This window comes from Stomoxys calcitrans, chromosome 4 (genome assembly GCF_963082655.1).
Source record: "Stomoxys calcitrans chromosome 4, idStoCalc2.1, whole genome shotgun sequence".
NCBI lineage: Eukaryota > Metazoa > Arthropoda > Insecta > Diptera > Muscidae > Stomoxys > Stomoxys calcitrans.
In genome coordinates, this window is record NC_081555.1 from 182,641,036 (window position 1) to 182,655,246 (window position 14,211).

The 14,211-nt window shown below is 37.8% G+C and overlaps 1 long non-coding RNA gene across 1 annotated transcript; it reads right to left on the reverse strand.

Annotated features, from left to right (window-relative positions):
* Positions 1-2,670: 2,670 nt before the first annotated feature.
* LOC106095869 (uncharacterized) lies at positions 2,671-3,538 on the reverse strand. Its single transcript, XR_001222808.2, has 3 exons — positions 3,249-3,538; positions 2,989-3,065; positions 2,671-2,896 (listed from the first exon to the last, which is right to left on the reverse strand). It is a non-coding gene; the product is annotated as an uncharacterized LOC106095869 (long non-coding RNA).
* Between the last annotated feature and the right edge of the window lie 10,673 nt (positions 3,539-14,211).

Here is a 14,211-nt window from a genome sequence, read left to right on the forward strand (position 1 = left end):
CAAATGAACATCTTTGGGAACATCTCGAACGCAAATTGAGAACGCACAATTTTTCGAGCAAGAGTCAAATGCAACAGGTGATAATGGAGGAATGGACTAATATAGACCAAAATATAACCGCTAAATTAGTCCAATCGATGTCAAACCGTTTAAAAGAAGTTATAAGACGCGGTGGTCGAATAACAAAGTATTAATTTTTTTAAATTATGTTATTTATTTTTTTGTTTTTTTGCAATGATGAATATTTTTTTTTTTAATTTTTTGTGTTCAGCTGTAAAATGGCCCTTTTTGTTCCAATAAATACTATTTTTTTCTTTAAAAACAATGAAATTGTGTACATATATATCACACAAGCACTACTGCATCATTAGTTTAATATGTTTTTATTCCAATTGTCTTTTGTAGACTTATTAAAAAAAAAAACATTGAATGATGAATACTTTTTTTGACCGCTGTATATCTAAATCTGAACCGATTTCTAAGAAATTTACCAGTGATCAGAAAAGTCATAAGAGTAACTTTTGTGCCAAATATTGTGGGGACCGATAATCAAATGACGGTATTATAGCAATATGAATCAAAATCTGACAAAAATATATGTGGGAGTTATAGAGAAACCAGTACCGATTTCAAACCGTAATTGGCACTCATAGTAAAAGTCATGAAAGAAGACATTGTGCAATATTTTGGGAAAGTCAGTTAAGAAATATGCAGATCTAAAAGTGAAAATCGGGTGATACATACATATACGCGTCATCTGTCCAAACTAACACTTATTGGGTGTGTTTTCAGAGGAGTAGGAAAAGAAAGTGTAATATCATATATGGTGAAAATGATACAGCAAACGACTTGGAAGTTTTTATTTCTAAGAAATGGGTTCAAATTTCATCTTTTAACCCATCAGTTACGAGTGAGCAAATTGCAGACTTTATTCTAGGGTCTAATATGGAGTCGTTGTAGTTTTTGTAGCCAAATTTTCATGTAGAGGTGGCGATCCTCGTCAAGCTCCTGTAGGTGAGCAAGCTCGTTCCGGTCCAAAGGACCGATCGCCGCGAGAACAGGAAAGTCATTGGTTATTTAAAGGCGCCAATAAGCCGCCCTGTCATATCGAGCATCATAGGCACTCAGTATTTGTGCAAGAGCCTGTGCCGCCCGGCCTCTCACTGAGACTCTACGCTCAATGCCGCCGTTGCAGCTAATCCGTATGGAGCATTCCTCTATCCGCAACCTGTGGACGCGCCCAGTAGCTCGCAGCTAAGCTTCAAATGACAGTTAGGGGGTGCTTTAGGGCGTACCCCAAAACACTTGAGAGGAAAAGCGCCACCTAGACTTGAACGCAAATTTTAATGTCATATTTGTAATCTACTCCCTAATACCTTTCATTTGAGTCCCATATAGCCATGGTCGGCTAATATGCCCTTTTGAAGGTGAGCGACCTCCCATTACTTGGACCTAATGTTTTATGCCATATATGTAATTGGTATTCCTTGTGCCAATTTTCGGGAGAATCGGTTTACAAATGACCACATTATTAAAATGTTAGTTCTAATCGAACGAACATATATATGGAAGCTATATTTTTATACCCACCACCGAAAGATGGGAGTATATTCATTATGTCATTCCGTTTGCAACACATCGAAATATCCATTTCCGACCCTATAGGTATATATATTCTTGATCAGCGTAAAAATTTAAAACGATCTAGGCATGTCCGTCCATCAGTTTGTTCCGCCAATTTAGGTCCCAACATTTGGGACAGTGAGTTGCGTAAGCCATATAGACCGATATTAGGTAAACTATCGTTCCTATAAGAGTATGGGACTATAGCAGTATACTGCCATCAGTTTAATGTACCTGAAAGATTCAGCCTTCCCATGAATCGTCATTCCTTTCTGTGCAGTACGCAGCGAATAGATATACTCATCCTCACCCAAGTGCACCACATGTTATGGAGAAGTAGAAATTGTTCGGCCCTTCCTGGGCTTAGGGACTGTATAGTGGATTATGTGGGCGAAAGTTTCCCGAATCAATCTGCATTACCGTCAACACTACCTCCATCCATGGCCATCAGCAGTCAGGAATACAGCACACCTGCTGCGCGAATCTGGCAACCACAACCTCATCCACTATCAACATCTCAGTCACTATCAACACCACGAGCACCACAACTCCCATCCATTGGGAGACAGCCGGACTATCAACTTCCCGTTAAACATGCAAGGCATGCCGGAGCGCTATTCGCTCCATCTCGATTGAATGTAATAGCTGTAATATAATGCCATTTCCGCAAAGGAAAGAACTGCTCCGGTTTGGATGATCATAACCAGTGTTGCCACTTAAGAAAATTATTTCCTAGCTAAATTTAAGACAAATCTTTCCAAACCCTACCAAGCCCAAAATGCGGTATATGTTTTTATACCCACCACCGAAAATTTGATCATTTTGGCGATATATTTGGAACACATAAAATTACACATTTTCAACGCTATAAAGTACTATTTCGTCGTTATCCATATAGAATAGAGACATGTCCGTCCGTCTGTTGGTTGAAATCACTCTACAACCTTACGTTCAAAGATGGTCTATATCTCCATATAGCACCATTTTATATCTATCTCCCGATAAGAAATCTTGAGTTCATAAAGTCGTATTTTTGCCCCAATTTCAATGAACAACCATGCCGAGTTTGGATAAAGCGATATATTTAAGTGTTTGAACCCCTCAACTTCTGAGCATGGGCTAGATCTGGCCATATTTGTATGCAGCTGCCACATAGCCCTGTTTCCCGATCCAAAGGCAGCCGGTTGTACGTACCAGATTGACCCGATGATGTCCTTCATTGGTAAGGGCTATCGCTCAGTGTACATCATACTGCTATAACAACAACGACAACCTGTTTTCCAATTGAAGGCATTGAACGCACAAAAGAAATTTGGAAGAGATCACTTAATACGCGTACCAGTAACAGTCGATATCACAACTTACGGCCTTTATCCAGAAATTGGCAGCAATGAGACCCTTTTTAACAGTATTTGGCTCCTCGGCATGACTTTTTTTGCCCTCTTAACGAATACGCAAAAACGACAAGAAATGAATAAATATTGAGTTTCAACGGCGATTTTAACTTGGAACATTGACCATAACATCATCACCCCCGTCTCCGAAAAATCACATGCCACTTGCCCTACTACTCCTTCACAACCAAAGCGACCACCACTAGGACAAACGCAGCAACCACAACTTACCTTCCCGTTACGAACACCACTTCTCCATCTGGTCTACAACCACAATCACTGCCCACTGGTTCATTACCGCGGGCCCCAGCACAATATCAGAATGTGACTCTGCAACCACGGCTTACTACCCCGTCACCAACACCGCCTCCTCCACCCCCGCCATCTCCTTCACAGCACACTCACCACCTCGTCTAACACAACAATCACTGCCTACTGCCTCGCCACCACTGGTTCTACAACTAAATTACTGCGTGTTCAAATGATAAACGAAATTAATCATGAATCCCAAATGCTTCTAATTTCCCCCAAAATCAGGCCAATGACCTATATGAGCTACAAATTGTTTCACAATTTTTTTAATGCGTATTAGGATCACTCATTGCATATTCATATCCAAGCGTATTCGCATAGGTCGGAGGAATTTTGCTTTGCGATTTCAAACCATTTGTGAATAAGTACAAGGTTAATTATGCGCTCTCAATAAATGTTTTTGTTTACATCGCATTCTTTGCAATTTGAATTGTTTATTAGATCTAATTCTTGGAATTCACAACCTTCTTAGTACATGCAGTTTAGTCATTAACATCGCTTTCTATTGGAATTTCGATGAACCTAATTGCAAAAAAAACAAACAAGTAAAAAGGCATTAAGTTCGGCCGGGCCGAACTTAGGATACCCACCACCTCGGGTGTTTATGTAAACCCAATTTCGTCTCAATCCTGAGAATCAGGATTTGGCAGATATATCCAATTATAAACCGATCTGAACCATATTAAGGACGGATATCGTGAGGCTCAGAAAAACTCCCTGTTTCAAATTTCAGCGAAATCGGATAATAAATAAAGCTTTTATGGGCTTTATTCCCCTTATCGGCAGATTGGTCAATATGGCAGCTATATCTAAATATAGTCAGATCAGAACCATATTAAGGTCGCATATTGGGAGGGCTTAACCTACTCACTGTTTTAAATTTCAGCGAAATCGGGTAATAAATTAAGCTTTTATTGGCTTCAGACCCTTTATCGGGAGATCGGTCTATATGGCAGCTATATCTAAATATAGTCCAATCTGAACCATATTTAGGTCAGATGTCGGGAGGCTTAAAATAACCCACCGATGCAAATTTCAGCGAAATAGGGTAATGAATAAAGCTTTTATTGGCTTCAGACCCTTTATCGGGAGATCGGTCTATATGGCAACTATATCTAAATATTGTCCCATCTGAACCATATTTGGGTCAGTTGTCGAGAAGCCTTAAACTACTCACTGTTAAACTACTCACGGATGAAAAAAAGTTTTTATGGGCATTAGACCCTTTATCGGAAAATCGGTCTATATAGCAACTATATCCAAATATGGTCCGATTTGGCCCGTTCAAGAACTAAACCAGCGTGCATCAAAAACACGTATCTGTGTCAAATTTCAGCTTTATATCTCAGTTTTTGACGGCTCTAGAGTGATTACAACAGACGAACGGACGACAGACGGACAGACACACGGATATCTTTAAATCGTCTTAGAATTTTACGACGATCCGAAATATATATATTTTGTAGGGTCGGAAATTGATATTTCGATGTGTTGCAAACGCAATGACTAAATGAATATAATTCTATCCTACGGTGGTGGGTATAACAAGTTAAAGCGTGCTAAGTTCGGCCGGGCCGAATCTTGGGAACCAACCACCATGGATTCGGCACAAAAATGTATATAAAATAAATTTAGTTGAAGGGCATAACACACCAAACTTCTGTCAAACCAGCAAAAATTAAAGCTTCTAGGAACCGAAAAACGATCATCAAGAGACCGGTTTACATGGGAGCTATATCAGGTTATAGACTGATTTGAACCGTATTTGGCACACTTGTTGGAAGTCGTAAAAGAACACCGTGAGAAAAATTTAAGCCAAATCGGACAAAATTTGCGGCTTGTAAGGGCTCAAGAAGTCAAATCGGAAGATCGGTTTATATGGGAGCTATATCAGGTTATAAACCGATTTGGACCTTACTCTGCACAGTTGTTGGAAGTCGTAACAGAGCACGGCATGCAAAATTTCAGCCAAATCGGACATAATTTGCGGCTTGTAAGGGCCCAAGAAGTCAAATCGGGAGATCGGTTTATAATGATGCTATATGAGGTTATAGACCGATTTGAACCATACCTGCCACAATTCTTGGAAATCATTACAGAATACTATGTGCAACATTGTAGCTAAATCGGGCACAAATTGCGACTTTCTAGGGCTCAAGAAGTCAAATTAGGAGATCGGTTTACATGAGAACTATATCCGGTTATAAACCGATTTGAACCGTGTTGGCACAGTTGTTGGGAGTAATAACAGAACACCATATGCAAAATTTCAGCCAAATCGGACAAAAACTTCCTGGACTCAAGAAGTCAAATCGGAAGATCGGTTTATATGGGAGCTATATGCAAATCTCAACCGATATGACCCATTTGTAATCCACAATGACCTACATCGATTTGAAGTATCTGTGCAAAATTTTAAGCGACTAGCTTTACGCGTTCGACCGCTATCGTGATTTCAACAGGCGGACAGACGCACATGGCTAAATCGAATCAGAATGTCGAGACGATCCAGAATATATATACTTTATGGGGTCTCAGATCAAGGTGTTACAAACGGAATGACTAGATTAGTATACCATCCTATGGTGTTGGTCATAAAAATGTTGTACGATATTTAACAATTCGATCGTTTGTATGACTTAATTTATTTTAAAAAGCATTTAGTATGCAATTTGTGCGAATGCTTAGCACAAATACTGAGTCCACTTTCAATGTGGCCTACAAATATAAACACATACACACACACACAACCAGAAAAAACGAATAACTTAGTAATTATTTTTGAATTTTGCAGATAATAGTGTCCTCAAAAAACCAAAAATATATTCTGCCCGATTTTTTTTTACAAAACTCCCCAAAATACCCCTTTCGGGCAAAGATGGTTTCGACATTGGCATTTTTAGTGAATTTGCTGTGGACGCTGCAAATACTGCTAGGTGCAAAAAATCGTTTGCATGGATTAAGGGGACATATGATGTAAAAAAAAATGTGCCCAATTGGAGGGTCTGACCTTTAGAACTTTTGAACTCGGGGGGTTTTTCTAATTTTTTATAAAAAATTGCCTATTTTGGAGTTCTTACAGCACACGTTGAAGTCGACATATCTTGATCAAAAGCAAGTTTTTCCAATAAAGACTAAGCAATAAAAATACTTTTTAACCAAACAATTAAAAAAAAATTTACATTTTTTCATTTCCAGACTGTATAACTTTTAACTGAATAATCAGATGAGGACATTTTTCGCGGCAAGGTCGTTGTAAATTTTGTTACAAATCCAAATCATGAATAAAAATGAAAATCGAACCACAAATGACTTCGTAAATTGCAAAATACGAAGCCAATCTCGGCCAAAATTTCAACAAATAAAAATTAAAGCTCGTATATCCCAAAGCACGAACCTCTTGTGTACCTCTTCGCACGGAGGCGGTCCACGTGAGAACTGAGGAGACTGCCCGTCGCAGTTTGAAGGGCGGCATGTTGGTAGATTTGAATATTATTCCACTGCGTGTCACGGAGATGGCGAGACCACACTGGCGTTGCATAACTTACCACAGACCGGCCAATTGCTTTGTACGTGGGCAACAAGGTTTCTTTGTCAGCACCACAAATGTTGCCGGCAAGTGAATCGAGGACCTTGTTTCTACTTTGGACTTTATCGCAAATTGCTGTAGCATATGGGGAGAATGTGTAAGAGCTATCAAATGTGGCGAGAGGTTCTCGTGCCCAGTGGGTATTTCCTTTGTCGTTTTGATATGAAGTCTTTTTATACACTTCCGTTGTAACATCATTCCGTTTGTAACATCTCGAAATATTAATCTGAGACCCCATCTATTATATATACTGGATCGCCATTCTGAATCGATCTAGCCATGTCCTTCATGAAATCACGAAATTCGCACAGATACTTCTAATTGATGTAGATCGTTAGAGATCGCAAATGGGCCATTACGATTCAGATATGGATATAGCCCCATATAAACCGATTCTCGGAATTAAATTCTTGAGCCCCTAGAAGCCTCGATTTTCATCAGATTTTGCTGAAATTTCGAACAAAGACTTGAATTATGACCTTCAACATCCATGCTAAGTATGATCCGAATCGGTCTATAAACAGATATAGCCCCCATATAAACTGGTCACGTAAAGCTAGCCGCTTGAAATTTCCCACAGATACTTCTAATTGATGTAGGTCATTGAAGATCTCAAATGGGCCATATCGATTCAGATTTGAATATAGCCCCCATATATACACCGATTCCGGGATTTGTATTCTTGAGCCCCTAGAAGCCTCGATTTTCATCCGATTTGGCTGAAATTTGGAATAGACTTGAGTTATGACTTCCAACATCCATGCCAAGTATGATCTGAATCGGTCTATAAACAGATGTAGCCCCCAAATAAACCGATCTCCGAACTTGACTTCTTCAGCCCTTTGAAGCCTAAATTTTCACCTGATTTGCTTGAAATTTGGAACAGACTTGAGTTATGACTTCCAACATCCATGCCAAGTAAGATCCGAATCGGTCTATAAACAGATATATCCCCCATATAAACTGAACACGGGATTTGACTTCTTTAGCCTTTAGAAGCCTTAATTTTCCTACGATTTGACTGAAATTCGGAACAAAGACTTGAGTTATGACTTCCAACATCCATGCCAAGTATGATCTGAACCGGTCAATGTAGCTCCCATATAAACCGATTCCCGAACTTGACTTCTTCAGCCCTTTGAAGCCTACATTTTCAACTGATTTGCCTGAAATTTGACCCAAAAACCTATCTTATGACTTACAACATTAGTAGCAGGTTTTAACCGATTCGATCAATAATTCAAATACAAACTCAGTTAATTAGGGTACATTTTTGGCGGAATCTATAGCGATGGGTGCCCAAGATTGGGCCCGGCTGAACTTGGCATGCTTTTACATGTTGAGTTTGAAACCATTAGACTATACAATGTTCTGGAAGTTGAGCCCATGGAATTCGGCAGCAAAGCCCTATTCCTACGGAAAAAATAATTAAAACACACATTTTTTATTTATTTTTTTTTATATTTGAATTTATTGATTTCACGAGGACTGATTTTTCGCGTTTAGTTCAGTTTGAAATGAAACAAAGTCCTCTATATAACAAAAGTCTCAAATTCCTGTCGAAAGGAAGATGGAGTTTGTTGTAATGGGGTTGCAAACAATATCGGTGGTCTAAGGCTACCCACCAATATTGGCTAGTTGTTTGTGTTGTTGTTGTTGTTTTAAGGTCCATGTCATCTTATGGTAGAAGCTTACGTCTAGACCTTATAAACTAGAGATCTTAAAGCTAAAGCAATTCATTCAATCATTTTTCTGTTCACGTTTATACACATTTGAAATTATATGTTGTTGTTCAACCATATAGTGGTATGATTATTAATATTTTTTTGTTTTTTGTTAAAATTTTTATTATTTTGTTTTTTTTTTTTTTTTTTTTTTGTTTAAAGACAATCTGATTGGTATGTTTATACTTGATTAAATTTTTGTTTTATATGGTAAATAAGAAACTATTTAAAAACGTACATAAATACATACCTACATACATATATATATATTTTTTTTATATTAATTAAAAGGCTCTTGTGTTGTATATATGTGCTTTAAAATTTTCCACTTTAAATATGCATATTGAGTTTTGTTACTTTTTTTTTTTTTTTGGTGGGGGGTGGTGGAGTACAAACTTGTTAGGCGTGTTTTGTTTGTTACTTTTTTTAGTTATTTTAATATATAAGCGTTTTTTATGTTTTTCTTTTTGTTTTGCTTGATTAGACTTAATTTCATTAGAATTATTATTATAATTGTTTATATATATAATTTTTTCCAATTAAAAGTTTACAAGTTTGTTTATTTCTTTTGTGGGTGTTACAGGTTTTGTTTTGGAATCGTAAACTATTTGAGTGGTATTAACCCTCAATGACACTGTTTCATTAAAACAAAAAACGTATCCTACAGAATTTCATTTCATTTTTTACTTGCATCCCTTAGGTAGAGCAAAACTTGTAAAATATCTAAACATCTTCCCGAGAAGATACATTTTTATTCCAACCTCATTTTAAACGATGCCGAACTACATGTTGTTTGAAGCACTTTGGTGTGGCGCAAAGATTATCTTGGCACCAAACATCGGGGTACAAGTACCCAGCGACAACATTAAAAAAAAATTAGAGGTGGTCATCAAGCTGAAGACTTTTGTAAGGTGGAAATGGAATCGCTAAGTGGCCCGCCGTTCAAACTCGGCACAGAAAAAGCTAATCATTGAGCTTAAGCTTTAATCGGACCGAATATAGAAAATGATAGAAGAAATGATAGATAGAAGAAAATGATCCCCAGTTCCTGAATGGAATGTTCATAGGGAAAATCTATTATTATTATTATTACAATAATATCTTCAACAAACCATTTGTAACAGTGATGGGCACACCAACACTGTTGAAAAGACCAAACTGTGTGTGAGTATCATCATACAACAACTAAATGGAAAAGCTTTTGAACAGAGTCCGACAAACAAATTCACATGAAGTTGTTTACACTGTTTGTGGCTTCTGATCGTTTTTCCTATGTTCGGGGGGACATAGATTTGTAATTATTTTTGTTTCACTAACAAAACAAAAATACCCAATCAGGCTGTTTCTTACCCTTTACCCTTTGTTTAGGTGTATTTTCAACAAATACCTGTAGGTTTTAAAAGAGATTCTCTCGAAAAAATTCTTCAAAAATTATCGACATTTCGCTATATAGATTAAACATTAAGTTTTTCTTTCTATTATGTAAAAGAATATGATATGATGGATGAAGAGGTGGTTCAAGCTTTTCGATAACATTAACGATTACTATCGAATGCCGTATGTTTTTGCACTAAGTTGAAGTGAAAACAATTTCCAGTGAAATATAGCAGTGTTTTTCTGATAAGATCCAATCGGTTCTGCCGATTTTTAGAAAACCAAACCAAAGCTCTTCGATAATGCTATGTTATAGATAAACATAACTTTCGATTGCTTGCCGAAAGAATGTATACAATATTTAAATCATATGCGAATCAAGTGAATAACCAGCAGAACCATTGACACTCGCCTATTCATTGAAATCGGATGTTTTCCCTCATCAATTTTAGTGGTTTTGGCAGTTACAAAGCCTTTGTTCTTAAAATCCAATAGAAAAACTAGTGTTGGCGGCTACGGCAAAAAGATATGGAGCATCTTTTCAGCGTACCAACTATAAAATTGCCTACATTTGCTCTCTACAGGTTTCTTTTGCTGGTAAATAGAAGAACTTCAGTAAAAAAATAAAAAAAATTCACAATTTACTAGAACAAAGTGGTTTTTTCTACGACTTATTGAAAAGAACTAGACGTGCGTTATCCACTGCAGAGCTATACATTAGAGAGTCAAATGCTCTTACTAGTTATCATTACTTTTGGATGACTATCGATAACAATCACTAACAACCGATTATTCCCCAAACCCATGGCAGCCGGTTGTACGTACCGGATTGACCCGATGAAGTCCTTCATCGGCAAGTGCTGCCGCCTCAGTGTACAACACACTGCTACAACAACAACAACCGATAATTCCCGGTTGTACGTACCGGATTGACCCGATGAATTCCTTCATCAACAAGGGCTGCCAACTCAGTGTACAACACACTGCTACAACAACAACCGATAAATCGTATCCCACAGCCGTTAGTAGAGTAAAACTAATGTTTATCAGGTTTAGAGTTAAAGTGCCACTCAATTGTTTTCTTCTTCTTTTTTTTTAACTGACTCACTAAGACAACTTTCGTCCTTTGTAACACCACAGCAGCGACACGGGCATGGGCCATGGTGGAAATAGTACCCACAACACCAGCAATGGGTCGCTACCAACTCGGCTACCGGGCCGCTTGATATGAAAAGCAATCAAGATGTTTGATGAATCTCGAATATATCCTCACTACTTTTTCTTTAGATTTGTTCACAAAATCGGTATCCGAGCTATTCGAAAAGTGGGTTGTCCCCAAATCCCGTGCAAATTTTAAAAACTTAAATCAGAAACCGATTTATTCAATTTTCTCTAAAGGAACATTAACACTCGTAACATTTGTAATACTTAACAGTCGAAAAGAATTTACCAGTAGCGAAAACAGTCGTTAGCAGAGCTAAGAAATAATTTCAATGACATTTTCTACAAAATCAACACAAAATTTTGATGAAATTTTTTCCAGAGATCAACATTCAATATAAATTTCTGGCAAGGCCAAATTTTCGACAAAAATTTTCTCTGAAGATCAAATTTTAATGATCAAGGACTCTGTTTCAAGGACTCTTTATGGACCAATACAACGGACAGACGAAAATCCCATTGCAGCCGGTTGTACGTACCGGATTGACCCGATGATGTCCTTCATCGGCAAGGGCTGCCGCCTCAGTGTACAGTGTACCAGAAATATATACACATTTGAGGATCGAAAGAAAAAATTTGGTTGATAGAACATCGGCTCCTAATGCGTTGTTATTATTCTTTAGCAAGGTTCACACGCCCAATGTCGTAAGGCAGTGGTTATTGAAAATCTATGCGGCGTCATAAAAAAGTGACCTTTACGGCACGGGATAGCTGTGAGCACTACACAGGCTGAAACATTGAGCTCCAATTTGTGTGGTGTTCATTGCTGTCACGAAAAGCTTAGCTGCGAACTACGGGGCTCGTCCACAGGTTGCGGATAGTGGAATGCTCCATAGAGAGTAGGTGCAGAGGCAGTCACGGACAATCAGCGGTATTGAGCGGAGAGTCTCAGTGAGAGGCCGGACGGCACCGGCTCCTCAACACAAATACTGAGTGCCTATGATGTTCGATATGACAAGGCGAGTTATTGGCGCCTTTTAAATAACCAATGGCCAACCTGTTTCCGGGACGATCGGTCCTTTGGACAGGAACGAACTTGCTCACCTACAGGAGCTAGACGAGTATCGACACCTCTACATAGCATGTCCGCCCATGACGCTGAACGCCTGGGTTCGAATCCTGGTGAGGCCATCAAAAAAAATTTTCGGCGGTGGTTATCCCCTCCTAATGTTGGCAACATTTGTGAGTTACTATGCCATGTGAAAACTTTCCTCAAAAGAGGTGTCGCACTGCGGCACGCCGTTCGGACTCGGCTTATTTACTTATTCACTTATTGATATGAGAGAAGTTGCCCTGGAATGTCCATGGGCAAAATTTGCAATGGTTAAAGCCTGAAGTCTCTGCCTATTAAATTTTTTTAATAATAATGACCCTAAAAACCCAGTTTTAATTCTCTCTAAGGACACAATGTCAATGAAATTTTCCTTCAACACAATGAAATGTATTCCAATGAAATTTTAGTTCAAGAAAATAAAAAAAAAAACAATTAAAATTTTCTCCAAGTTTACTGATTTCATAGTTTTTGGGGGGCAAAATTGTTGATTTCAATGCGCCAAGAGAGAACGAAAGCTTTTGCTTGTAACACAGATTCACTTGTTAAATATTGACACAACAAAAAAAATCCCAAAGGTAATTTAATGGTTCAACAGTAAAGTCAACTTTTAGCAAGGAGGAATTATTTAAAAAAAAAATTTTTTTTCAACTTGCAGGAGAGGCTTTGAATGTGTCTGCAGGGTCTTTGAGGTTCTATTCAACAACAATGCAATAAATGAAAGATTGGCAGTTTAATTATGAGGTAAAAACTTATTGCTTGCTTGCGTTAAGTGTTTGTTTGCTTGTATACGTGTATGTGTGTGTGTGTCTTTGGTTCACTGCCGATATTCTGAGAAGCTGGTTTCAAATCAATGCAACACCTTCTCACTTCTTTATTCTGTTTGCTTGCTTGGCCACTCAAATAGTTTACATATTCCCCAAGGTTGCGTATGCGTGCGTGTGCATGGGTGTGTGTGTGCGTGTTTGTATTTATTTTCTCTCTTTGTCTCTTAAGAAAAGCGTATCGGTATGTCTTCCCCTACCACCTGGTACATTGGTTCATGCTGCATTTGCAGCCGCCGTTCATGGTTTAATATGTATTGGTTTCATGTCTTATATATGTACAACACATACATGCAGGCGTGAATGAGGTTGTAGCGCTGCATTTTTTGTATGTGCCCTTCAAGTTCATCACAATTTAAGGGATTTGTTTTGAGGTTTTTGCATGATTCCCTGCCATTATTTCGTAATGTCTATCTGTTAGTCTGTTGGCTCTGTGTTTAAGTGAATTATTTTCGGGTGGGTGGTTGTGTGTGTGTGTGTGCGTGTTGGTGTGGGTGTTGGTGAGAATCTATTTTGTGGTTGTTTGCTTTAACTTAAAATTACATTTAAATGTTACAAGGATTATAACTGATTTCCTTGGCTTATTTAGGTGTACATTGTAAGAGCAACCAATTGTGTGGTTTTGGTAACTTTAGCGAGGATTTTAAGTTCCATTTTGTTTTTGTTTGTGTGTTTTTGTATACAATTGTGACAATTTCGGCTTGAGTCGATTGCAGAAAACTCTTAAAATTCAGCATTTTGAATTTTGCATTTCTGTTTCTTCTGTGCGTGAAAATTTTCGCTTTCTTAGAGGACATCTTAATGCATATGATTTATGTATGTACGTGTGTATAGCTTAATATATTTAATTTAAAACGATTTTGTGTTTTTTTGAATTTTATTACTTCTTTTGTTTTTGTTTTGTTTATGGGTTCCATGAAAAAGAATTCAATGTTTTTCGTTTTCGTTCTTTGTGTTTTGTTTTTTCTTTTAGTATAAAAATTCCCTTAAAAACTTTTGTTTCTGTTCTCTTTTTTTGTTTTGTTTAATTTATTTTATTCAGTCTATAATTACTTGTGGTTCCTCATGCAGCCGGCCAAAATATTTTCTTGTTTGTTGG